This window comes from Anopheles coustani, chromosome 2, assembly GCF_943734705.1.
Source record: "Anopheles coustani chromosome 2, idAnoCousDA_361_x.2, whole genome shotgun sequence".
Lineage (NCBI taxonomy): Eukaryota > Metazoa > Arthropoda > Insecta > Diptera > Culicidae > Anopheles > Anopheles coustani.
Genome location: NC_071289.1, coordinates 53617879 through 53643472, shown reverse-complemented (window position 1 = coordinate 53643472; position 25594 = coordinate 53617879). Strand labels below are relative to the sequence as shown.

General features: G+C 38.3%; 1 pseudogene; it reads right to left on the bottom strand.

Annotated features, from left to right (window-relative positions):
- Window positions 1–20706: 20706 nt before the first annotated feature.
- On the bottom strand, window positions 20707–22217 carry LOC131264630 (uncharacterized; annotated as a pseudogene).
- Between the last annotated feature and the right edge of the window lie 3377 nt (window positions 22218–25594).

The following is a 25594-nucleotide window of genomic DNA, read 5'->3' as shown; positions in this document are numbered from 1 at the left end:
TGAATTGAAACGTCGTAGCTTACACAATACTACAAAAAGATCTACTCAAAGATGGCCTTATCATTTTTTTTAATCTCTCAGATGCCGCTTGCCTTGCATCTTATGTATTATATTATATTATGAAAACAACAAATCAACAGAGCAGTACATGTGAGCAATGAACAATTTTATTTGCGTACGTATATGAGGAATAAAATGTTTTATAGTATAAACAATATATTCCATCTATTTCTGCATTGTTTATAACTAAAATTGCTAAAAGTCGTGAAAGACAATACAAAAAGCCTTCATTTCTGGGGATCTAGAGTGGCGTAAAACGATTCGGAAGAAAAGTTACAAAATTCTGCAACGGAAACTGAAATGGGTACCCGGGTACCCGGTTATTGATCGGACGGTTAAGGTGTGGACAACTTTTTTTTTGCTTTCTCAATGCATTTTTTAATTGATATGTGTGAGATTGACGAAATAAATCTAAAAGTCTAAAAGCTATTGTTCATACCGCCATTCTGCAGTGTGATCTTTGCAAGCAACAGACGCTTTCGCTTTTTAGCATCGGTTTTTTTTTAAATAAAGGCTGTAACGCTTTTAAAAACGTTGTAAGTATTATCATACAAACTATTGATTGGTGTTTTGTTAATTACAAAAATCTTTAGAACCATGCAACGAAGCCGGTTTGTTTTTCGTCGTATGCGCGGTAGTGGACGGTTATCGCGGATGACCGATGCTAGGCTAGCTAGATCGAAAGACAATCGCAACGCCGTTGCTGTAGTCGAAGAATTACCAAGTAAGTGAATGGAAAGTGAAAGAATAAGTGTGATGATTAATCACAAGTGAATGTTTTGGTGGTTCATGACGAAGAACCAATGGAAGTGGAAGCCGCTGGGAATGTGCAAATGGACAGTGATGTGCAGCCCAGCAGCAACTGTAGCAGCGAGGATGAGGAAGAGTTGATTTCGAAGAGACAATCAATATTTAAAAACCTTTCTTTCTTAGGAAGGTCTTAGATGTTGGGCTCTTTTATCAAGCCTTCCTCACGTGTGGCTGAACCTCCTGCTGGAGTTAATCCGCGAAAAAACGCATTCAGCTTTGCCCAAGGATGCGCGTACACTGTTGCACACCAACAGGATACCTGCAACCATCACATCTACTGCAGGTGGCCGTATGTGGTACAATGGTATACACAAATGCCTGGAAAAGCGATCAAGGTAAGAGTTTGATCAGTGGTTTTATAAGTGCTTTGTTTACAAATGTTTTGTTTTTTCTTTCAGCGTCGTGATATAATGCCTTCCAATAATTCATTGAACATTTCGATCGATGGCATTCCTTTACATCGAAGCAGCCGCGATGCATTCTGGCCAATTCTTATTTCTATCCACGAATTCCCGAAAGAAGCTCCAATGATAGTGGCCATATATAGTGGCCAACAAAAACCGCAAAGCGTGGAGGGCTTCCTTCTTTGTTTCGTAGATGAAATGAATGCTATTTTGACCACTGGAATTACCATAAGAGGGCAAACGGTCACCGTAGCAATTCGATGCGTCATCGCCGATGCTCCTGCCAGAGCAATGGTCAAAGGTATGATGTTTAAATATAGTAAGAATGTTTCGTTAACTTTTGTAACATTTTTTTTTTTAACTGCAGGAGCTGCCAGTCACAATGCGCGACAAGGGCTCACTGTCGAGGTGGGGTCATTCCGGTCAAACGGTGTGACGGCGTGAACGCCTGGAATACTGGCCTCCTCGTGGCGCCACTGGACCCCCTGGCAACAGGGGTGACGAACAGAGATCTGGGTGGGAGGGATATCCGCCCTCCCGCATACTACCAGAGTGAAACTCTCGAAGGTGTATTTCTATGTCTGCTCGGTAGCCCATTACTGTAGCATTGAGGTTAGGATTGACCCTATGTCAGCGGACTGGACCGCGAAGACGTAGGGAGTGTTTCGGAAGGGACTCACTCTCCTTGAAGATTTACGCCGCAGAAGTCGCCAGAGCCTACGTGTGGGGGGCCCGACTGATGCGTTCGCCATCGGGCGATCTTCCGGATACCGGATGCTTTTCCTGGGGTTGCTGGTCTCGGCCAGCAGCAGAACGGTAGATCAATCGTGGCACCTACAGGCACGTTCAGTGCAGGCACGAAAGTGCAAGGAGGGCACGTCAAGTGCAGAGGAGAAGGAGAGCACGCAAGTGCAGAAAGAGGGCGAGAAATCGCAGAACGAGTCAGCACGCCAAGTGCAGTAAAAGGGAAGAGGCCATGCCTCAAGAACAAGAGCAAGTCCCCATTTTCGGGTTTTTAGGAGGTATCGGTGTCAGATAAGCCAGCTGCCGGATCGATCTCCTGAGCCGCTTAAGTTGCACTGCACCGAGTCCGTCGCTTTAGGCTTGGGAAACATGACCCTGGTAGGCAGGGGGTACCTGTTAGTCCTTTAGCGACACGCGTTTTCACCCTTCAGGAGTTAGTTGCGTGCCACAGCGTCCGTAAACTGAGATTTTAACCTAGGGACAGAAGCCCTTCCATCCATGCTTCTACCGTGTAGGTGCATAGCGGGATGGAATCCAAAGGGCAAGAGGAGGGAGTATGCTTGTTTCGTAGTCCGGGACATCGGGACATCGAGCAAGCTGAACCCTTGTCCAAAACAATGCGCGACAAGGATGCCTCAAGTGCACTGCGCTGGGCACCAAAAATGCACAAACGGGTGCTGTAGTTTTTGAAAGCACTACTGCTTCAAAGAGAACGGACGTAGATTTTAGAAGCGAAAGTTATCCCGACCACCACTGTACTCGCTCGCCACTCCTAGATTTGGATAATTTTGATATGATCGAGGATGTCATCGTTTCCGATCGGTTGCATCTAATCGATCTCGGAGTGATGCGAAAATTATTGCAGGGGTGGCGAGCGGGTGTATTTTTAAATGTGGCAAAATGGTCGTCGGATAAATCAAAAGAAATATCTGCTAAGCTTACAAAAATAGTGCTTCCCAGTGAGATACATAGGAAATTCCGGACCCTTAACGACATTCAGAATTGGAAAGGGTCCGAGTATAGTTCCTTCTTACACTATGGAAGTATTGTAGTTTTAAAAAATAATGTAAGTAAGGTACTTTACCAGCACTTCTGGCTGTTTTATTGTGCGATAACATTTTTATCGTCTTATGTGCATAGGAGGAAGTGGGAATAGGCTGGACAAATGCTGATCCAGTTTGTGTCCCAGTTCAACGAAGTGTATTCGGAAGGGTATATCACAAGCACCGTGCATAATTTGGTACACGTCTATGACGAAGTGGCCAAATTTGATGCAATAGGAACCTTGTCGGCATACCCTTTCGAAAACGAGTTACAGCATATTAAAAATATGCTCCGGAACGGCTACAGAGGCTTGCAGCAAGTAGCAAATAGACTTTCCGAATTAGATAATTTTAATATTAGGACAGGAAATCAACCAAATGATCCATGAAGCGCATACTTGACAAAATCTGGAAATAGTATAGAAGTAAACTTTGACGATTTTATTCTCAAAAATGACAATAGAGACGGCTGGTTTTTGACAAAAATTTTTGAAATAATTAAATATTCTACTGCCATGAAAACACCCGCGGGGATAAATATGTAGCTGGACAAAAATTAACAAAAAAAAAGCTTATTTTGACAAACCACATCTCTCCTCGGTTCTATTAGTCTCTTGTGGATACATCACAGACTTGACTGTAGAAACAACTTTATATACTCCATACCATATAAAATGTAAGTTAGTTTTTATTAATCTTGACCAGGAGAATAGTGCATTGTTCACTCCTTTGTTGCACACTTTGATAGATTAAAAATAGTTTAAACGGCCTAGGTTACATGTTAACAGAACTTTACCTAACAATTCATTACTTTGTTTACAATAAATCATTTGCGCAATTATGTTGAGAACTAGGTTAGTGATATTATTAAATATACAGATTTATGATTTAATAATCGTTACAGTTTTCATTTGTTTAGAGCTGCTCAAAATCATCTTCAGTAAATTTCTGTTTGCATGAGGGAAATCTTACACCGGTACATAATTTTTCCCTCCTAGAAGCCCTTATACACCAGCTGTATAAGTGGATGGCAACGGGAAAACAGTGGTACAAATGGCTATGTTAATAAATTTAACCACGAAGCTTTTAATTTAATAAAAGTTATGATGATTTGCAATGTATAAATCAAAATATGATCGGGTTTGGAAAATTACATAGAATATCTAATAAGAAAAATGAAAAAAAATTTACAACCGTTAACAAAAAATTTTTTTCCCGGCCTAGATTCGAACTTCCATCCTCCGGAACATTACCCATGCACTTTGCCCCCTAGACTATTGAGGAAAGAAAATTGCCGCGTGATATCACACCTACTGATATGTCTGTACACAAACTGAATATAGCATAGAAAATGAACCAAAAATAAAAACTTTTGTCGCATTTTCCCTCCCCGAGCTTCGCCGGGGCTTCGAGCTAGTAGTTAGATAAATAAACAGCCTTTCAATTTTTAGCTCCGTTGACAATAGTGGGTAAAGATGGCCCAGCCGGTGGGGCAGGACGCGCCACTACGTAAACATGGGGCAAGATGGCCTAAAAAAGACAGGAGATGGACCAAGGTTGCTTGTTGAAAGGTTAGTCTATGCAGAGGCACTAGTAAACAGTCCAATACTGAGCCCATGTAACCCACATTGGATTGAATTTTGTGGTGTACCATTCATAAGACAGTTTGGGTATAAATTCGTTGCTGAATTCCGAACAATTATTGAATATTTGAGGCGGTTTGTATAAAAGGCCAAAAACAGATCCATGAATGTTTTTGGCCTTTTATACAAACCGCCTTAGTACAACCTTTACAATTACATCAACCTTGCAGGTAGCACTTTTGACAGAGTCAAAATTTGACGTTTTGTAATCCAGATGATCTGTGGTTTGAAAACACAGGTGAACATCATGAAAAATTTACACAAATTTCATATGAAGAACTAAAAACTATTCGTTTCTATGGAACTCACATGGCATGTAAAATATACGACTTATATAAATCAACAATGCGTGGATAATGGAGGCACCGTGCAACTGGTTCTTGTTTTAATGGTGCGTCCTGCCCCATTGTTTACATTTGGAATGCTAGGGCGTCTTACCCCACCTCGGCCGGTGCATCTTGCCCCACTCTGAGGATCATCCGTTTTATGTAATTTATTCAAAATTTTAAGAATTTTAAAACAGTTTCTCTTCGGTATTCGTTAAATACCATTATCAGGTAGTAAAAGAAAGCCTCGGTGTTAAAAAAATATAATATCAAAGCATGCCATACGTTACATAAAAGTGACAAAATATTAGATCATTTAGAGTCAATTTGGTTTTTTTCGCGTTTTCTTTTTGAAATGGTTATTTCGTGCAGTGAAATTTACATAGGCTGTAGTAGATACGTTGATGAACATATTCTATTACTTAAATTATTTTTAAATGGCTTAATTCAGCGTAAAACAGGCCGGAGCATCTTGCCCCACCGGGGCGTCTTGCCCCACCTTCCCCTACTATGCAGTTACGTATACGTCCACAAAACGGAAACTTCAGTACCGGTAGGGGAGCAAAATTGTATCAACATTGGTTCAGCATCGGGGCAGTTATAATAAATCACTGTAGTGTGTTTCATGTGTTGTAATAAACAAGTGGAGTGAAGTGAATATGTTATAAATTAATCATCCGATTTTTTATTTCTTGATGACATTATGTATAAATGGGGGATATTGGAAAAATAAGGGACAGGGAGGGGCACGAGACGCAGGAAAGTAACTCACAAAACCACTCACAATGAGCACCAGCACTCAAAACCGCGGCTTAAACTTATTCTCTTTAAGCCACAGTTTATCCAGCCACCGTTTGTATCGCGGGGACCGGGAAGCGCGATTGTATCGGGCACGGACGAGCCACGCGTGGCGTCCGTTTGCGTAAGGCAGTTTGTACCGTTTAGTTTTAGGTCAAAGACCGGAGTTTGAATGTGTACGTGTTCGTAAAAGAAATATAGTTTGAAAATTTGTCGCGGACCCCCCAAGATAATTATGTGTTCCCACTAAAAGTAGCAGTTGTGCGAAAGAACATAAAACATATCATGATTTAGGAATCCTGGTGGACTTCAGTTCATCGGTTAGTGAAGTACGTGCACTTTCAAGAAAATTTCCCCGTTTTAGATATCACAGTTAGGGGTAGTAATTGTAATTATCTTAGTGCGGGTTAGTTTTAAAATAAAAAATTCTAAATATAGTGGCCTACTGGGACGGATAAAGTAAATAAAATATGTAAATCTTCTTCTTCTTCTTTTTGGCGTAACGACCTCTTGGTCATGCCTCCCCGTTAAGGGCTTACGAGACTTGTATCCCTGTTGTACGTGGATAGTCAGTCCTCTCGTACAGGGGAGGGTGCGGTCTCGGTTGGGATTCGAACCCACACCGTCGAGGTGGTGAGCCCCGGCGCTCATGAGCCGATTTTCTAACCGGCGCTACCGCTCGGCTGTCGCAGACCCCCAAAGTATGTAAATATAATATGTAAATAAAATATGTAAATATGTACACAAAATCTTTTTACAGATCAGAAAAAAACATCGAAAAATGGCGCTATAGCGATACGAAAAAGAACGATCAAATCTACTGCTCCAAAGCTTTCGCGTTAGACTCCAAAGCAGCGTATTCTAGAGTTAAAAATATTTTTCAACCTAATTAAGACGTTTCTACATGTATAGAAATCCTTCATTTCATGATATATTAATTTAAAATGACAGTAGACAATTAATTTGTAATATATGCGGACATAACTTTGTCGAAAACAATTAAAGCGATTCGTCTAACATGGCAAATGGTAGCAATCGGGAGAAGAAAAAATAAATCTTCATTAAGTTTCCAGTTACTTGCACGATTATATTCTGAACAATGCTCACTTAGCAACAAGATATAAAAACAAGAAATTAAGAAATATCAAAGATACTCACCATACTTGAAACAATCGATTGGGAAAGAACTCCCATCATCAGTTGTCACTTGTATCTACTATAATCACTAACAAAACAATGAATGAATAAAACCTGAAATTGGATGAAATATTAATAAAAACAACGGCCACCAGAAGTTTCCATCTCCATATCCATGCATAACATGCATACTTACTTAGTAACATAAGACTTAGACCAAAATTAACTCTCACTTTGTTAGATCCTCTTCAGCTTTGTTTCCTCACAAATATCACTTAAGTACACTGAAATGGATAAACGGATACATAAATAAATTAGATATCTACATACACTGTGCCAATCGGTAAGTGGGACGGTCGAAAAAAGAACACTTGTGAGACTTTGCGATCAATTTTAGGGTACTTAGAATTGATAACAATGAATTTCGCTTACCACATCTTCTTTGTCTATCTTTCTACGAAGCATGTGATAGAGAGAGTAAAAATCGGTCACCAAGCGGCGCAATGATCGAAAAAGTGCAAAAAGTCAAAATTTTGTCAGTCAAACGTAAAGTTGGATACTTGGGATTACCAAGAATTTCTGCGGCTTAAGTGTTTTGGAAGCTAGTTTAGGCACGTAAAATCATTTTCTAATGATCTATGATATACTTAACCATTGTTATATGTACACAAAAAATGAGTTTTGATAAATTATTTACACTTTGTGGTTGAAATATGTTACACCACTGAAAGGAATGAAATATTATCCTTTTTATCATATAAATCGATTAAAAATGTCGAAAGTTATCGAGTTTTATCAATTCAACCAAAGTTACTGTTTTGCGATAAACTAACAATCGATAAAAAAGCCCATATCGTCAAAAATATAACTTGAAATGGGTCATCTTACAATAAACTTAAAGGACGATGATGTGAGATTCATCAAAAGCTAACTGAATTGAAGACTTCTTTCATAGATGTCTAAGAATTGCATCAATGTCAATGAAAGCATTTAGAAGGTTCCAAACTATTTCCAGAACATACCCGCAGAACCCGCAAACAACGCCTTTACTTTTCAAAACTTTATATAGGCGATGATTTTAGATTATGTTGAAAGGTACTCTTCCTATCTCGTTCAAATGCATTAATTTAATGTGGTATTTGTCGTCACAGTAAGTATGACTAACATATGAAGCAAACATATACAGTTTTGGTTAGAAAGGCAGGCAGTTTTTGAACGCAAAACGGAGCTAACGCGTTTAAAAAAAGTTGTTGTTTTAACTTCTATTCCTTGGAGGTCAATTGTTAATGTTGTAGGTGTTTATGTGATCCGAATGAACTGAAAAACTTGTTTATAATTAAAGTACGATAGGTACACATCACAACGTGCATATGATGAAGAAAATCATGGCAGATATTGTTTATATAGTTTGACTATTCCAAGATTAAGAGTTCCGCCAGGTTAACTATACTCACTATAAGCTCAGCCTCTAAATTCTAAATCAGCCTCAAAGTTCATAAGAATCTTTCTGAGTCTCCAGCTTGAAATCCAACAGCCAATTTGAGCAAACGAACGAAAAGAAAAAAATTAGGCAGAAATGTGCAATAAACTTAGAAAAAACTGTTGTCAAACATCAGCAAACAGTCATATAATATAACAGAAATAACATTATATACCAAAAACTTCTGAAAATAGTTCAACAAACCACGTATTAAACCCTGAAAAGCAGGCGTCCAACTTTACGTTTGACTAGCAAAATTATGACTTTTTGCACTTTTTTACCGATTGGCACACTGTATATGATTAATAACATTAATTATTATGAACAAATGCATTATGAATCTTTGGAAACTTTATATAATATGCATGGGAGATTAATTGTCACTTATTGACAAAATTGATCAATTGTTTAATACTTCTACGCAATCCGACAAACCGATTATAATACCACGTCTTCAAAAATAAACTCACAACCAAAACGGTCATTAAAGCGTAATACACATCTTACTTACATTTAATCAAAAGACTTATTAAGCATTACGTTCAAAAAGATTAACTATACACAACTTACCACACTACGCATTCTTTTTCCTTTTCCTTGAGTATTCATATGTTTTAATGTTCACAACATACAGCTCCTCTTAATCATTTTTTCATCATGTAAGCACTGTCTTCGTGCAGTGGGAGTTAAGATTTTGGATTATTCGTTTTTCCAGATATCTTCGTTTAATATTTTTTGCATTTTTGGCGCCACAAGCTCACTACACTAGAAATAGAAGGAAAAATACATAATTGAGAATGATTTGTTAACTAATTCAATACTGCAAGTTGCTGCATCACTTAGTAAATCCTATTCATTCGTAGTTTTTACATGCATTTCATTATTACATAGGATTCATACAGTGAACGGGAGCACACATCTACGTACCAATATTCGTCTCATTTTCTGCGAGGCTGATTTATTACGTTTTAATCAACGGCATTCCATCACTTTGTTTTACCGACAAAAATGGTTTCACGAAAGCGAAAAATGTATCCGAACAAGTTCGCATTTTGCTTTCCTAGAACGATCGATTGGCGTCTGTTTCACAACCGGAAAGCATCTAAGCTAGCAACTTGACAGCTCTCACGGATTCTATTCCTAATGTGACATATATTTTCATGAAATGGCGTTACACAAATGAACAATCTGACATGCGATTGTAGAGTTCTGTACTAAAATCACATTCCATCTGCACCTACAGTCAGCCGCAATATTGAGCGTACAACCAAACGAGCACTGGATTTTCTTGTATAACTCGCGCAATCATTGACCTTATTCAATTTAAATAATTTAATTTAGTTTGATAGCCAATTTATCAGGCAACACAAGTATACACTTTTTGTTTACATAGAATGTCTGTATTTTGTATGGTAAAATAATAAGTGGAAAAAGAGCCTTTTCATCAAAGCAAAATTGAGTGTACCGTTGGTCCCCGCAGTACGTTATACGCGAATTCGCACTACGCGGTTTTTGACAACTGACAGGTCATAGCGTTGCTTGAGTTCTGATTAGTCAATTTTACTTTGTTTTGATAAAATGATGTTTTTAATATTCACTTTTTAACAGAGATATAATGATACAATAGAAGAAATGGAGCACTTAGAAGTGATTTGGATAGAAGATATGTTAAATAACGATTTCCTCTCAGTGTCAACTCTTCAATAGGAGGTATAAGCGATATGGCAAAGGAAATCCGCAATACGCGAAAATTCGATATACAGTCAGTATCCGACTTACGCGGATAATGGGGACCAGAGAAATCCGCGTATGTCGAATTTCCGCGTATCTTGAATATTGCTTGACACATAGTTTATACTAGGAGTTAAGAGATCGAGTTCTTGTGTGCATGTATCATAGAATATTAATAAATTTACTTTGTCCATTATTATGAATGCAATGCAAGCGTATTCAAACAACATAAATTGCAACAAACGAAATAAAAAGTGTAGGTTATGCAGATGTGTTATTTACATATTTATTCGTGTGGTTGTACATCTTAGGAATTTAAATCGATGTAATAAACCCAATCTACTGTCAAATTTTGAAAACCGCGTATCTCCGAATCCGCGTATGTCGAGTACCGCGTATGTCGGATATCTACTGTACGCTATTGCGTTCGGTCCCGAACATTCGCGTACTGCGGGGACCAACTGTACAGATCTATGAACTTCATTATCTAAAGACAAAATGGGAATAAAAAAAATTGTGTAAACTCCTGACATTAGGCACCTTGGTATTGTGCGAATACCGGATACGTCATACAGCTTTGTAAACCTACCTGATAGAATTAAGTACCGTGAATTAGCAGAACTGTCAGAATAAACCACGACCCACTACGCAAAAACTTGCATGCTAACTCCTAATTTTGTGTCACCTCGATTTTGCCCATACAAAATTGAGCAGTTTTGAGGAGTTTGAGCCACGGGCTTATGAGCGTGTGTGAGTGAGAACGTGCAGCTCAGCAGGATATACGCTACGATGCCGTGTGGACGGTCAGTGACAGTTCTACTAATTCACGATACTTAATTCTATCAGGTAGGTTTATAAAGGTGTATGACGTATCCGGTATTCGTACAATACCAAGGTGCCTAATGTCAGGAGTTTACACAATTTTTTTTATTCCCATTTTGTCTTTCGATAATGAAGTTCATAGATCTGTACAGTTGGTCCCCGCAGTACGCGAATGTTTGGGACCGAACGCAATAGCGTATATCGAATTTTCGCGTATTGCGGATTTCCTTTGCCATATCGCTTATACCTCCTATTGAAGAGTTGACACGGAGAGGAAATCGTTTATTTAACATATCTTCTATCCAAATCACTACTAAGTGCTCCATTTCTTCTATTGTATCATTATATCTCTGTTAAAAAGTGAATATTAAAAACATCATTTTATCAAAACAAAGTAAAATTGACTAATCAGAACTCAAGCAACGCTATGACCTGTCAGTTGTCAAAAAACGCGTAGTGTGAATTCGCGTATAGCGTACTGCGGGGACCAACGGTACACTGAATTTTACGTTGATGAAAAGGCTCTTTTTCCACTAATTATTTTGCCATGCCAAATACAGACATTCTATGTAAACATAAAGTGTATACTTGTGTTGCCTGTTAAATTGGCTATCAAACAACATCAAACAATTAAATTATTGAAATTGAATAAGGTCAATGATTGCGCGAGTTATACAAGAAAATCCAATGCTCGTTTGGTTGTATGCTCAATATTGCGGCTGACTGAGGCAGCGCTCTGTGAACAGTCCAACAAACACGACAAACACGACATTGTTCGAAGGGTGCTCTGCGACTTGTCGTGAAGAACTGTCACTCTCCCAGCAGCAAGGTAGCAGAATAAACAAGGTATATACTGTTTCTCCGTGGGATACAGCCCTGCACGACAAAATCAAACTGTTTTGTTCTGTGTCGTGTTTGTCTGACATGTTCGATGCAGGTTGACAGAGCACCTCCATATGATTGCATGGATTTGATCGTTTTTTTTTTGTCGTGTTTGTCGTGTTTGTCTTGTTCGATAGCTCACAGAGCGCTGCCTGAGGTGCAGATGGAATGTGATTTTAGTACAGAACTCTACAATCGCATGTCAGATTGTTCATTTGTGTAACGCCATTTCATGAAAATATATGTCACATTAGGAATAGAATCCGTGAGAGCTGTCAAGTTGCTAGCTTAGATGCTTTCCGGTTGTGAAACAGACGCCAATCGATCGTTCTAGGAAAGCAAAATGCGATCTTGTTCGGATACATTTTTCGCTTTCGTGAAACCATTTTTGTCGGTAAAACAAAGTGATGGAATGCCGTTGATTAAAACGTAATAAATCAGCCTCGCAGAAAATGAGACGAATATTGGTACGTAGATGTGTGCTCCCGTTCACTGTATGAATCCTATGTAATAATGAAATGCATGTAAAAACTACGAATGAATAGGATTTACTAAGTGATGCAGCAACTTGCAGTATTGAATTAGTTAACAAATCATTCTCAATTATGTATTTTTCCTTCTATTTCTAGTGTAGTGAGCTTGTGGCGCCAAAAATGCAAAAAATATTAAACGAAGATATCTGGAAAAACGAATAATCCAAAATCTTAACTCCAACTGCACGAAGGCAGTGCTTACATGATGAAAAAATGATTAAGAGGAGCTGCATGTTGTGAACATTAAAACATATGAATACTCAAGGAAAAGGAAAAAGAATGCGTAGTGTGGTAAGTTGTGTATAGTTAATCTGTTTGAACTTAATGCTTAATAAGTCTTTTGATTAAATGTAAGTAAGATGTGTATTACGCTTTAATGACCGTTTTGGTTGTGAGTTTACTTTTGAAGACGTGGTATTATAATCGGTTTGTCGGATTGCGTAGAAGTATTAAACAATTGATCAATTTTGTCAATAAGTGACAATTAATCTCCCATGCATATTATATGAAGTTCTAAAGATAGCTGAAGGTACTCATAAGCATTTGTTCATAATATTTAAAGTTATTAATTATATATGCAGATAGTTTTCTAATTTATTTATGTATAAGTTTATCCATTTCAGTGCATTTAAGTGATATTTGTGTAGAAACAAAGCTGAAGAGGATCTAACAAAGTGTCGAGAGTTAATTAACAGAAGACTTTTAAGTTAATAAAGTCTTCTGTTACCAAGTAAGTATGCATGTTATGCATGGATATGGAGATGAAAACTTCTGGTGGCAGTTGTTTTTATTAATATTTCATCCAATTTCAGGTTTTATTCATTCGTGGTTTTGTTAGTGATCATAGTAGATACAAGTGACAACTGATGATGGGAGTTCTTTCCCAATCGATCGTTTCAAGTATGGTGAGTTTCTTTGATATGTCTTAATTTCTTGTTTTTAATTCTTGTTGCTCAAAGACTATCAACAGACAGGTCGGGTCAAAGCTGTTTTTGCTCCGCCATTGTTGTGACAGTTGGTTAAAAAAATGTTTACAAAAATTTCCAGGATACTTGTGGGAGATCTCCGCCAAAATCTTCGCGAAATAGGTAATTGGTAATTCTAGATCAGTAGTATGGTTATCAGTATCCATGGTTTTGCGGATAGAAACTGCAAACGCAGCCTTCCTCCAGAATTTATTTCGAACGTCTCAACTCTTTGTTCTGTTGATGAAACATACCAAATTTACAGTTTTACCCCACTTTCTTCACTGTTCGTGAGAAGCAAACAAAATTTTAACCAACTGTCAAACATTTTCCCACGGTTTTCGGCTCGTTACATGGTATGCTGCGACCTGTCTGTTAATTGACTTTGCTTGTTGCTAAGTGAGCATTGTTCAGAATATAATCGTGCAAGTAACTGGAAACTTAATGAAGATTTACTTTTTCTTCTCCCGATTGTTGCCATTTGCCATGTTGGACGAATCGCTTGAATTGTTTTCGACAAAGTTATGTCCGCATATATTACAAATTAATTGTCTACTGTCATTTTAAATTCATATATCATGAAATGAAGGATTTCTATACTTGTAGAAACGTCTTAATTAGGTTGAAAAATATTTTTAACTCTAGAATGCGCTGCTTTGGATTTTAACGCGAAAGCTTTGGAGCAGTAGATTTGATCGCTCTTCGTCATTTTTCGATGTTTTTTTCTGATCTGTAAAAGGATTTTGTGTACATATTTACATATTTTATTTAATTTATCTGTCCCAGTAGGCCTCTATATTTAGCATTTTTTAATTTAAAACAAACCCGCACTAGCCCTGTGATATTTAAAACTGGAAAATTTTCTTGAAAGTGCACGTACTTCACTAACCGATGAACTGAAGTCCACCAGGATTTCTAAATCATGATAGGTTTTATGTTCTTTCGCACAACTGCTACTTTTAGTGGGAACACATAATTATCTTCTATTTTCAAACTATATTTCTTTGACGAACACGTACACATTCAAACTCCGGTCTTTGACCTAAAACTAAACGGTACAAACTGCCTTACGCAAACGGACGCCACGCGCGGCTCATCCGTGCCCGATACGATCGCGCTTCCCGGTCGAAGTGTCCGATCGTTGAATGATGCACATTTACCCCGATGGATAGCAGGCACCCACATCAGTTGATAACAGTGAGTTATCAGTGAGTGGCCTAAAGCTTATCTATCGGGACAGGTCCTATCACAACAATAGGCGTATTATTGGATGAGCGGTTCTTGACCATCATAATGTTCTTCGGGATCCAACACAAAGCTTCGGGCCTAAGGTACACATCTAACGCCAGGGTGGCCACTCAACCGGGAAAACCGGGAAAACCGGGAATCAGCCTTGAATTTAATTTTACCGGGAAAAAACCGGGAAAACCGGGAATTTAGCCGAAAAAACCGGGAATATTTTTCATATAATGTTTTTTTGAGATTTACATATTTTATTCTCGTAGCGTAATTATATTTTCATGTAAAATTGTCACTACATTTCAATTGTTAAGGGCCACATTTGTTGTCGACTGTTTGAAGGTTCAATGTATCCGTATTGCGTTTTCGTTTCTTCCAGTGGTGCCGGCGTAGAGACAAAGTGAGAAAGCATGATGATTTTGTCGCCAGGGAAGCAATGTGTACGAAAGACAAACGCATCGAGGGTTAACATTGGTAACATGGTAACGGGGATTTCCAGTTGAAATTGTACAAGCATTGATCATCTGTTTAAATCAACCAAATGTCTTTGTATATGCTTCAGATAGTAGCCAAAATAGTTACTTTAAATCTAGTAAATCTACTAGCTGAAAAGCCAATCACCTCCTATGATATTGTACGAAAATATTCACAGCGTTCAAATCCGTGCTTTGAAATTTCAATTGAAAACTCCTGTCCTTCTTCCAATATTTCCTGCTGAGATCCTTTATCCTGTTGAGTTTATAAGGTTGCTTGTTTCGGGACGATCGCGCGCGGTGCAATCTCTTGCTGCACTTGCTATGAATGTGTCACTATGGATGTAACTTTCGGATATGATCTGATCGATTTCTATGATTGCAAAAAAATTGCCGCTTTGGATAGAATTTCGGGCGCGGTGTGGTCATTACTATTCGTACGGAAATAATTATGTATGTTTCATTCTATTTGTCAGCAATGGTTTGATATGGATAAAATATTTTTTACCTTTAACTGGTACCACTCTCTGTTTGGTGTATTGGTTGTTTTGGTATGGGATCTTATTGCATTCCGGCATTCGCTAGACGAGTGTACTGGTCAGTTTTTAATCTTGGTGAAATGTAGGTCATTTGAGTTGCTGGTGTGTTTGCTTGAAATTTTGATAACGTGAATCATTTGTATTGACGTGCTTATGAAAGTATATTTCGATAGAAATATTAGAAGATGTACAACAGGTATGCTACATCTCTTCTTTTGTTGAATATGTTATGATTGAGAAAATTCTATGAGCGAAGGAAAAACATGGTTCATTTCTATTTTTAAGCCGTATTAAAAATTAATTTGTTTTTTATGTCAAAAATGAAGTTGTTCTACAACATCTTTATATACATTTTCTTCTTCTATATACGCTCAAGAAATGTGTGTTGTTGCAATATAAGTTCAGTTTACGATTCTGTATAATCCCAACCCGTATGGGTTGTCCTTGTTTTCCTTCAGTTTTTCAAGAGTTTTTGTTTTTGAAAATTTTGAAGTAATTTCCTTAAAGTATTCTTTGACACATAACTTACATGCAGTTGTAAACTACCTTAGAAACCATAGAGACATATAACAGATAAGTTTATCTACTATGAGCAATCGAAATGTAGTAAACCTGTATAAACTGGAAAAAACCGGGAAAAGCTGGGAAAAAAACCGGGAAAAACCGGGGAAGAACCGGGAATTTGAAATCATAATCTGAGTGGACACCCTGTAACGCATCCAGTAAGTCAAGGCAATCTATAAAAACGCAAATTACCTTTTGCTCAAATATAAATTGGTCCGTGTAACGCCTATTGGCCAGTGTCTCCAAACCAAACAGAAGGGAACTTGTCATCTTGTGGAAGGGATAAGACTAAAAGTTAGACCATTGTAAACGATTGTAAACCTCACACGTTTCATTTTCTTGTGAATAACTTATTAAATACCATCCTACCTTTTTAGAACGGAGACCGTTGTGCATCCCGTACTTACAAAGTTTAGCGAGCTGGAGAGTATGGTTAACTTTCTCAAAAGCGGCTTGAATTATGTAATCAGTGCCAATTTGTGTTGTGGCCAATGTTCGGACGTCATTACAAAAAACGGGCACTTCATGAGCAAAACGGTGGAGGTAGAACCAGGTACTCGCTTCCCGTTCCGAGGGGACAGTGCGAATGTTGGTCGGTGGGATAGCTTTTCCGTGATTAACACGTTGCGTACCAAGCATTTTAGCACACTTTTTAGTACATTTTTTAAATTACAAATTGTTTATAATTAGCTTCCCAAAAAAGTTATATAAAATATTACAATAATTTTTATGTTGAATTTTCATTTATTTATGGGTCAAAAACTTTTTAGAACTAGAACTGCTGTCACCCATCCCAGCGGGCATTGTTGCTCATCATTTGCCCTGCAACGCTACACATTTTTGCTAATCTTTTGCTAATCGGTGATAAAAGATTAGCAAAAGATTAGCAAAATATGAGTGCCCGAATCGTGACGTCACCAAGTCGATTCAGCATTGTGACGTCACTACAGCGGGTGTTCATTCACCCCTCTCCCCTTCCTCCGTTCTTTCATTCCCCACATCCATTTCGTCAATTCTTTCCATAATTTAACGACCGTGAACATTCAAATTAAACGTTATTTTCGTTGAATAAATATTTATTTCAATATATTTTATATTTACCTAACAAGGCCATTTGTGTACGCTGCAAAGACACAAATTTGAAGATAAGAATTAATATCAAATTATGAAAACATCAAACTATGAACACAAATTGTAACAACAATAACATAAATAACAGAAAAAACAATTAAATTATACCAAGTGTTGAAAACATCTCCCTTTACGCCGGTTATTGGACCACGGTGTTAACTGGATGTTTTCAGCGCTGTTTGAGGAAAAGTGGGGTAAGCTGCTGAAAAAAATAACGAAATAATACAAATATAAAGCTAATTAAGTTTTTAAAATATGTAAAGCAATGTCATTTGCAAAACAATGGCATAAAAACACAATTTGAGCAGCTTATCCTAAACCTTTTAGCAGTCAAACATACTTACTTACTGATATTTTCACTGCACTGTTGATGATTAACACTTACTTATTGACATGTTCACTGCAATTTCGATGATTCATACTTACTTGTTAAAATTTTCACTGTAGTTTTGATGATCCGGCCAGGCTGGTACGGGTGTGGAGAATCGTAGAGCACGGATTGGTGCTTACATTTACCACCATATTTTGTGCACGGTTCCCATGTAGTCCAAGTACCTATCGAACATACTAGCCTTATTTACCCACTTAGAACGTTATAAACACTATAATTACTTCACTTTCTTCACTGTTCACTTCAATCCATACAGATCGATTGTCTTCGATCGATTGTAAAATATAAACAACGTGGAGCTGTCAATCAACTCGAGCGTTCTATAACAGCGTTTACATTGATGAAATGAGGTTGTGCACCTTCAAGTTGTTTTTAAATAATTTTACTGGTGAAATGAAAGAATCTTGAAATTAAAACATGAAATTGAGTTGGTTACATAAACATTGACAAACATGTTTTATCTATGAAACGACAATCGATTGAAAATCTTTACTTTTATAAATCTCAGTTTCAATGTCCCGTGATGAGATGAGGCAATAAACCCTACATTTTTACAGTGCACGTGAAGCATGCCTTTTTATAATCTGGACTCTAAGTGGAAACGGGACTCGAACACGGGTTTACCAAGAGCGAAGCCGTAGTCTTGCCGAGGAACCATAGCACAAGTTAGAAATAGCGAGGAAATATCGCTACTTGAATAGCAAACGTAGGTTTTGAAGAAAAATTTTATTTCGTACCATAAAAGATTTTCCCAATCGGGATTCGAACACCAAACCTCTGATGCAATGCTCGAACACCACTACCACTACACCGGTGGTACGAGTGGATACCCTAGGGAAAATACAGGTATATATGGCTATGTGGGTAAATTGAACTACCAAGCTTTTAGTTTAATAATGGTTATGATAATTTGAAATCTATGTATCAAAATATGATCGGATTTGAAAAAGTACATTAAATATCTAAAAAAAAACATGAAAAAAAAATTTACAGCCGTCAACAAAAAAGTTTTTCCTAGCCTAGATTTGAACTCTGATCCTCCGGTACAACACCCATGCACTATTATCGGATTTGAAAAATTACATTAAATATCTAAAAAAAAATCATGAAAAAATATTTCCCAACCGTCAACAAAAAAGTTTTTCTCAGCCTAGATTCGAACTCTGATCCTCCAGAACAACACCCGTGCACTTAGCCCCCTAGACTATTGATGAAAGAAAATTTGCGTGTGATATCACAGCTACTAATATGTATGTAGGCAAACTGAATGTAGCATAGAAAATGAACCAAGAATAAAAACTTCAGTCACATTTTTCTCCCCGAGCTTCGCCGGGGCTTCGAGCTAGTAAGCTATAAAACACATAGAATTTCTTTCAATATAGTCTACGTTAGCAAGTCGAAATCAAAATAAACAATTTCGGAATGGCAACGAAAGCTCTGTACTCGAGAGCGAGCAAGCGGGAAAATTCTTAAGAAATTCAAAGCATTGTCCAGTCCGTTTGGTTTGCTAATTTCAGTGCGTGTATTCTGTCAGTGATAGAAATTGCATGTTTGTTTGGTGTTTGTCATCTGTTTTATAAATCTGAGAAGGTAAGTTAAATATACATGAATATTGCGTATAGTATACTTAATTTTTATTGAATTACAGCAGAACATGGAGACACCCAATGTTACGACAAATAATCAATTGCTTGAAATGCAATCCATTTCCGAGCGTGTGGATATGAACCTGCGGCAAACATTTATTTTGACGAAAGTTGTCCGAGGGATGAAGGATGCGCTGGACCAACGACCCCCACAGGTGATAGCATCTCAGCAACCCCCAATAACTCTGGGCAGTGCAAAGAAAAGAAGAGCTGGATGAATTAGAGTTCAATCTTGGCAATGTTGAACGATTTCAAGAGGTTTTGGAAAGAATGCAGACTCTTATAGTTAAAGCGGAGCCAAAGCAAAGGATGCATGCGGCAGTGCAGCTTCTTTTCAATAAGCAATTTCTAGCCGGATGTAGCTGGTGTGGCGGCGGCCGGACTGTAAAAAAAAGTCGATTTAATATTTATTTTAACATACTAAGTCTATTATTAAAAAATAGCAGAGAATGGTAATGATAATCAAGTGCACGCGAGAGTTGTAGAAGCTTTTGTAAAGTTGAAATTAAAAAACGCAGGGTGCACAGCAAAAACTAAAGGAACTGTAAAAGGTACGGTCAACAAATCGTACACACACACAAAAAAGAACCGTTCTCCGCTTAGTACCTAAGTTAGTTTTAGCTTTAGTGCATAAGTTAGTTTAGTTAGTTTTTTCGTTTTTGGTGATAGGGTTTTGTTTTTTTTCTGGTTAGGTCTAAGTTTGCTTAGTTTCTATTGGATGAAAGGATTGAATTTTAAGTTTTTTAGTTATTGATAATATATGAATTAAAGAACATGAACATGAACTAAAGAAAAATACATACATTATTTCTGATGTTGAGTTTTTTTCGTTAAATTACATTTTCTATGATGATGATGATGATAATGGCCCACCGCTCACCCATGCAGAAGATTGAGAAGCCCAAACAGACGCTTAAGGATCCTCAAACTTATGCATACACTTCATGTTTTATTTATGAATGGAAAATTCATTTTAAATTATCATCACCAGCCTCATAGTCATTTCAGTAACACCTAAACATACTAAAGTTTAGGGCCTTTGAAACAAAGTTAACAATTTATGTTAAATATATGAATACACGAAGGAACCTGAAACATTTCGTTATGTAGACCATGAGAACACAGACTAGCTAGAAAAGAGGCTTGAGTAGGGCGCAGGCGATCTATCTGTTTCAGCATGGAGCCCCGCGAGGCAGCATAGTGCTAAAGGATTCACAATATCAACTTCAGCAATGTTCTATCAGCAGCCATAAAAGCGGTTAAAAAGGTCATTCCACGAACATTATCGAGCACGATGATCTCTTGTTGACGTGGAAGCAACCATGGAATCCATAAAACTATCTTCTCAACGGAGTGTATGAAGCAACGGGAAAAGGGCTATGGTATCAAGAGCAATAGTAACAGGAGGATCTATTGGTGGTCTTGAAAGAGATCGTTTCGGTAAATATATCGCTGATAGTTTACATTTTATGGATTCACACGGTACTTCCACCCTTCTTGACGGAGCATTTTCCTTTATTTTATAGATAAACAAATCGGCAGACGACAGTTCTATTTGCGAATTGCCGTCTGCCCACTTTCCTTCGAAAAGCTCCGTCTTATGGTCAATCTGGATCCCAATCAAGATGAACGAACACAAAGAACTTTTCTTTGCCTCCAAAAATTTGATGCCCTGGTGGGTCAAAAACCATTGATCTCTAAATTCGGGCAGCAAGGTAAAATCGGCTGTTACGTGTAATCCAACCCGATTTACCATCAACATTGGATAGTTTGGAGCACTATAACTGGCAGCCGTCTGGATAGAATCTCTGGCTGGAACCCAGGCTGCCACTTGCTCCACACACTTCGTGCCCGATTTAATACAGCGTTTGATAAACTGCAAGTGGTTTTCAAAACAATAAGCCGAAAAATTTTCAAGTTGTCCGAATTTTAAAACTTCTCCATACACGTGCTGGAGATTATGGACATTACTTGTCAAGTGGTAACGACCATATATCGTGCCGAACTCCTTTACAAACTTTTCTAGGAGCTTTTTCGCAAGGCCAATGTGGCTGATATGCCGTGGATGCAAAACAGGTCACACCGCAGAAGTAGAGCAAGAAATGATTGTAAGCCTGTTCGTTCATGCAAACTTTCAAGACCACAACACTAATGTAATGCAGGAAGGAGCGATATTCGGTACCCTTCCAATTGCGAACTTCATTGAGGTGCCTCATGGGGCGATGCACCTCAGAAGGAAGCCGTGTATTTTCCATAAACTTAGACACAGCTTCCTTCTGGGGGTCTGACCATCGACCAAGGGTTGCAAATTTGCCATCCAGCATCCCTCGAAGAATTTTTCTGGTCACCCCCAAATCAATTAAATGGAGCCGATCGCCAACAACGACCTCTTCTCCTGGTCTTGAATCATCTCAAGCTGGTTTGATGTCCCTGGCTGGTTTGGTTCGATTGTCAGGCTATGGTGTGATGTGTCTGGCTGGTCTGTTGTCGGGCTATGGTGCGATGTGTCTGGCTGGTCTGTTGTCGGTGTGATGGAGCTTGCTGGACTATGTCATCCAGTAGATTTCCAGACGTTTTAGCTATACCGATGCATGACATAATTGAAGTCATTGCTGTTATTTCTCGCACATTTGTTATGGCGGCTATTCGTTCTTAAAAACACGTTTAGTGTATCAAAAGCCGGCTTCCCGGCTCCTTTCTTTTTAGCCTCCTTATTTTGGCTGAGCTTAGTTTAGACATTTTTTTTTCAATCCATGCCTGTGAATAAAATTAATAAAATTAAAAACAAAATAATAATAAACAGATCTTCATAATTCGTAACTGAACTGCTACTTACTCTTCTCCACGATGCTCCATCCTTCATTGCCGGTCCCATTGAGTTTAGTACGAAAGCCACGTCCTTCCAAAAAGCTGCAAGATTCGAACCGCATCCTTTTGCCTTCTCTGGATCCCGCTCCTTGATATCAACAAGTTTGTCCAGGTGACATTTTGTTGAACGAACTTTCCTGAAATTCCATGAATGTTGATTTTGCACGATAAAATAAGTGCATTACATGCACTGAGACGTTAAGTGTTATGTGAAAATTGCACTGCTTTCCGTTCTGCCGGTGATTCGTAGAAACGCCGGCCTACCAAACCGAGCGGACCGACGCCGGCATACGGGAAAGAACGCTGTCGGTCCCACGGGACTTAACGTGTTAAACTTGTACTTAGGTTTTGATTCTTAGGTTATTTCCAGTTGTTGTATTTCTTTACAAATATTTTTTCTATTAAATATCGTAATTTTGTTCGCACTGCTTGGTTCGTCTATTGTTATGGTTATTCATTTGTGGGTGCTATACCCAACGTGTTTCTCGGTGACCGTTCTACTTATTTTGTGCGCCATGTTTTTGGGGACCAATGCGAGATCTATTGCTGTCTTCGTTTTATAATGGCTTTCATTTGTGTGCTCTTTGTTATGCATGATCATTAGATTCGCTTTTTCGCACTCCAATAGGATTTTCCCTCTGGCATCCTCGTGTGGGTTGCCCCATGTCCCATGATGGGTGTTGAAATCTCTTGTTATGATTTTGGTTCTGTCATTGCATTTACAAATAATTTTTATCGCTGAAGTTTCCCACTCTTGAAACATGGTCTTTGGGGTAGTAGAGCTCGCATAGACCGACATTATGAACATGTTCTTTCGTTTTATCCTGATGGCTGTAGCTTGTATATGTTCATTGTTGTTCAAATTTACTTTTTCTATCTTGTAGTTTTTTTTTATCGCTATCTCGCTGCCTCCATATCCATCAGACCTGTTATGTGTTATGAGGTTATATCCTCTCGTGCTTGCTCTCCGGTCCTTATCTTCTCCTAACCAAGTTTCTTGAAGACATAGGAAGTCAGAATTATATGTTGTTGCTAGTTTTAGAATTTCATCCGTGTTGTTTTAGCCCTTGCACATTTCCTTGTAGTATGTGAATCATTGCTTCCACGTGGTATCACGTGCTGTTCGTTGTGCATTCTCGGATTCCCTTGTTTTTTCTTTGGGCTCTTGTGCATAGTCTATGGCCAACTCTTCTACGTCACTTATGACGACCTCTTCAATTATCATTTCTGGATTTATTTCGTAAATAATATTTTCTCCGTTTTCTAGTGTAATGCTGGGTTATTGTTGGGCTTCTGTTTACTTTATCTTGTTTTTTCTGTTATCATTTTATGTCCTGTGTTGTGTTTTGTTTTCTGTTTTATGATGTGTTGTGTTCTGTTTTGTGCTTGTGGTGTCGGTTATATTATTCGGTTTTCTTTTAGGTTAATTTTGTTTTTCTGTGTAAACTGTTGTGCGAAGCTTATATTTTCACTAGTGTATTTTCGGCGGATGGCAGGGCATTTCCTTCTCATTCTTCTTGCTTCAGTGTGCGGTATTTTTTTCAGTTCTTATTTTCTGTCTTTCCATCCCATCAATGTACACTGGGCAACTCTTGTTTAATGTATGGTGGCTGTCGTCACACGTTACGCATCTCATTTGTGTACTTTCTTCCTCATGTTCTTTCAAACCGCATTGAGTACATATTTTTTCCCCTCTGCACCACTTCTTCGTGTGTCCTAATTTCATGCAGGTCATGCAGCGAATGACCTATATGGGACATATAGTTCTACTTCGGTTAGAAAATCAATCCATGAGCGCCGGGGCTCACCACCTCGACGGCGTGGGTTCGAATCTCAACCGAGACCGGATCCTCCCCTGTACGAGAGGACTGACTATCCATGTACAACAGGGAAACAAGTCTCGTAAGCCCTTAAACGGCAGACATGACCTAGAGGTTACGCCAAGAAGAAGAAAAAGAAGTTCTACTTGTAGAGGATACCACCCAAAGTCAAATGATTTTGGTAGTCTGTTACCTCCCACGCTTTTTGATCTCTTCAACCTTCGAGGATTTCCTGTTCGGTCAGATGTTGTACATCAAAGCATCTTACGGTGCCTTTCACGACGGCGTGGGGTGTTCTGTCACTTTCACTTTCATTCACAATCCACCGCCGGGGTCGTGCTCCCCCATCGTTCCGTCCTCCTCACTTTCTTAAAGAACACTTCCTCAGTAGCCTTTTTTTTCGTCACTAAAATTTCTTTCACTGCCGATTAGTCTATCTTTTTTTTCTTCTTTAACTGCTCTTTCAAACTGGATCAACTGAACTCGTTCGAAAATACCTGTCGCAGCTCGACGGTCGGCTCCGAAAAAGAATGAGCCTCGTGGTTTATTCTGAGGCAGCGTCCACACGGCATCGTAGCGTAGCGATTTTGACACTCCGTCGTAGTGTAAATGTTGGCCGAGAGGCCTTAGCCACGGCCATAAAAAATAGTCGACACTACGATGGAGTGTCAAAATCGTTACGCTACGATGCCGTGTGGACGGTCAGTGACAGTTCTTCTAATTCACGGTACTTAATTCTATCAGGTAGGTTTACAAAGGTGTATGACGTATCCGGTATTCGCACAATACCAAGGTGCCTAATGTCAGGAGTTTACATTGTTTTTTTTATTCCCATTTTGTCTTTAGATAATGAAGTTAATAGATCTGTACAGTTGGTCCCCGCAGTACGCGAATGTTTGGGGCCGAAGGCAATAGCGTATATTGAATTTTCGCGTATTGCGGATTTCCTTTGCCATATCGCTTATACCTCCTATTGAAGAGTTGACACTGAGAGGAAATCGTTTATTTAACATATATTCTATCCAAATCACTACTAAGTGCTCCATTTCTTCTATTGTATCATTATATCTCTGTTAAAAAGTGAATATTAAAAACATCATTTTATCAAAACAAAGTAAAATTGACTAATCAGAACTCAAGCAACGCTATGACCTGTCAGTTGTCAAAAACCGCGTAGTGCGAATTCGCGTATAACGTACTGCGGGGACCAACGGTACACTCAATTTTGCTTTGATGAAAAGGCTCTTTTTCCACTTATTATTTTACCATACAAAATACAGACATTCTATGTAAACAAAAAGTGTATACTTGTGTTGCCTGATAAATTGGCTATCAAACTAAATTAAATTATTTAAATTGAATAAGGTCAATGATTGCGCGAGTTATACAAGAAAATCCAGTGCTCGTTTGGTTGTACGCTCAATATTGCGGCTGACTGTAGGTGCAGATGGAATGTGATTTTAGTACAGAACTCTACAATCGCATGTCAGATTGTTCATTTGTGTAACGCCATTTCATGAAAATATATGTCACATTAGGAATAGA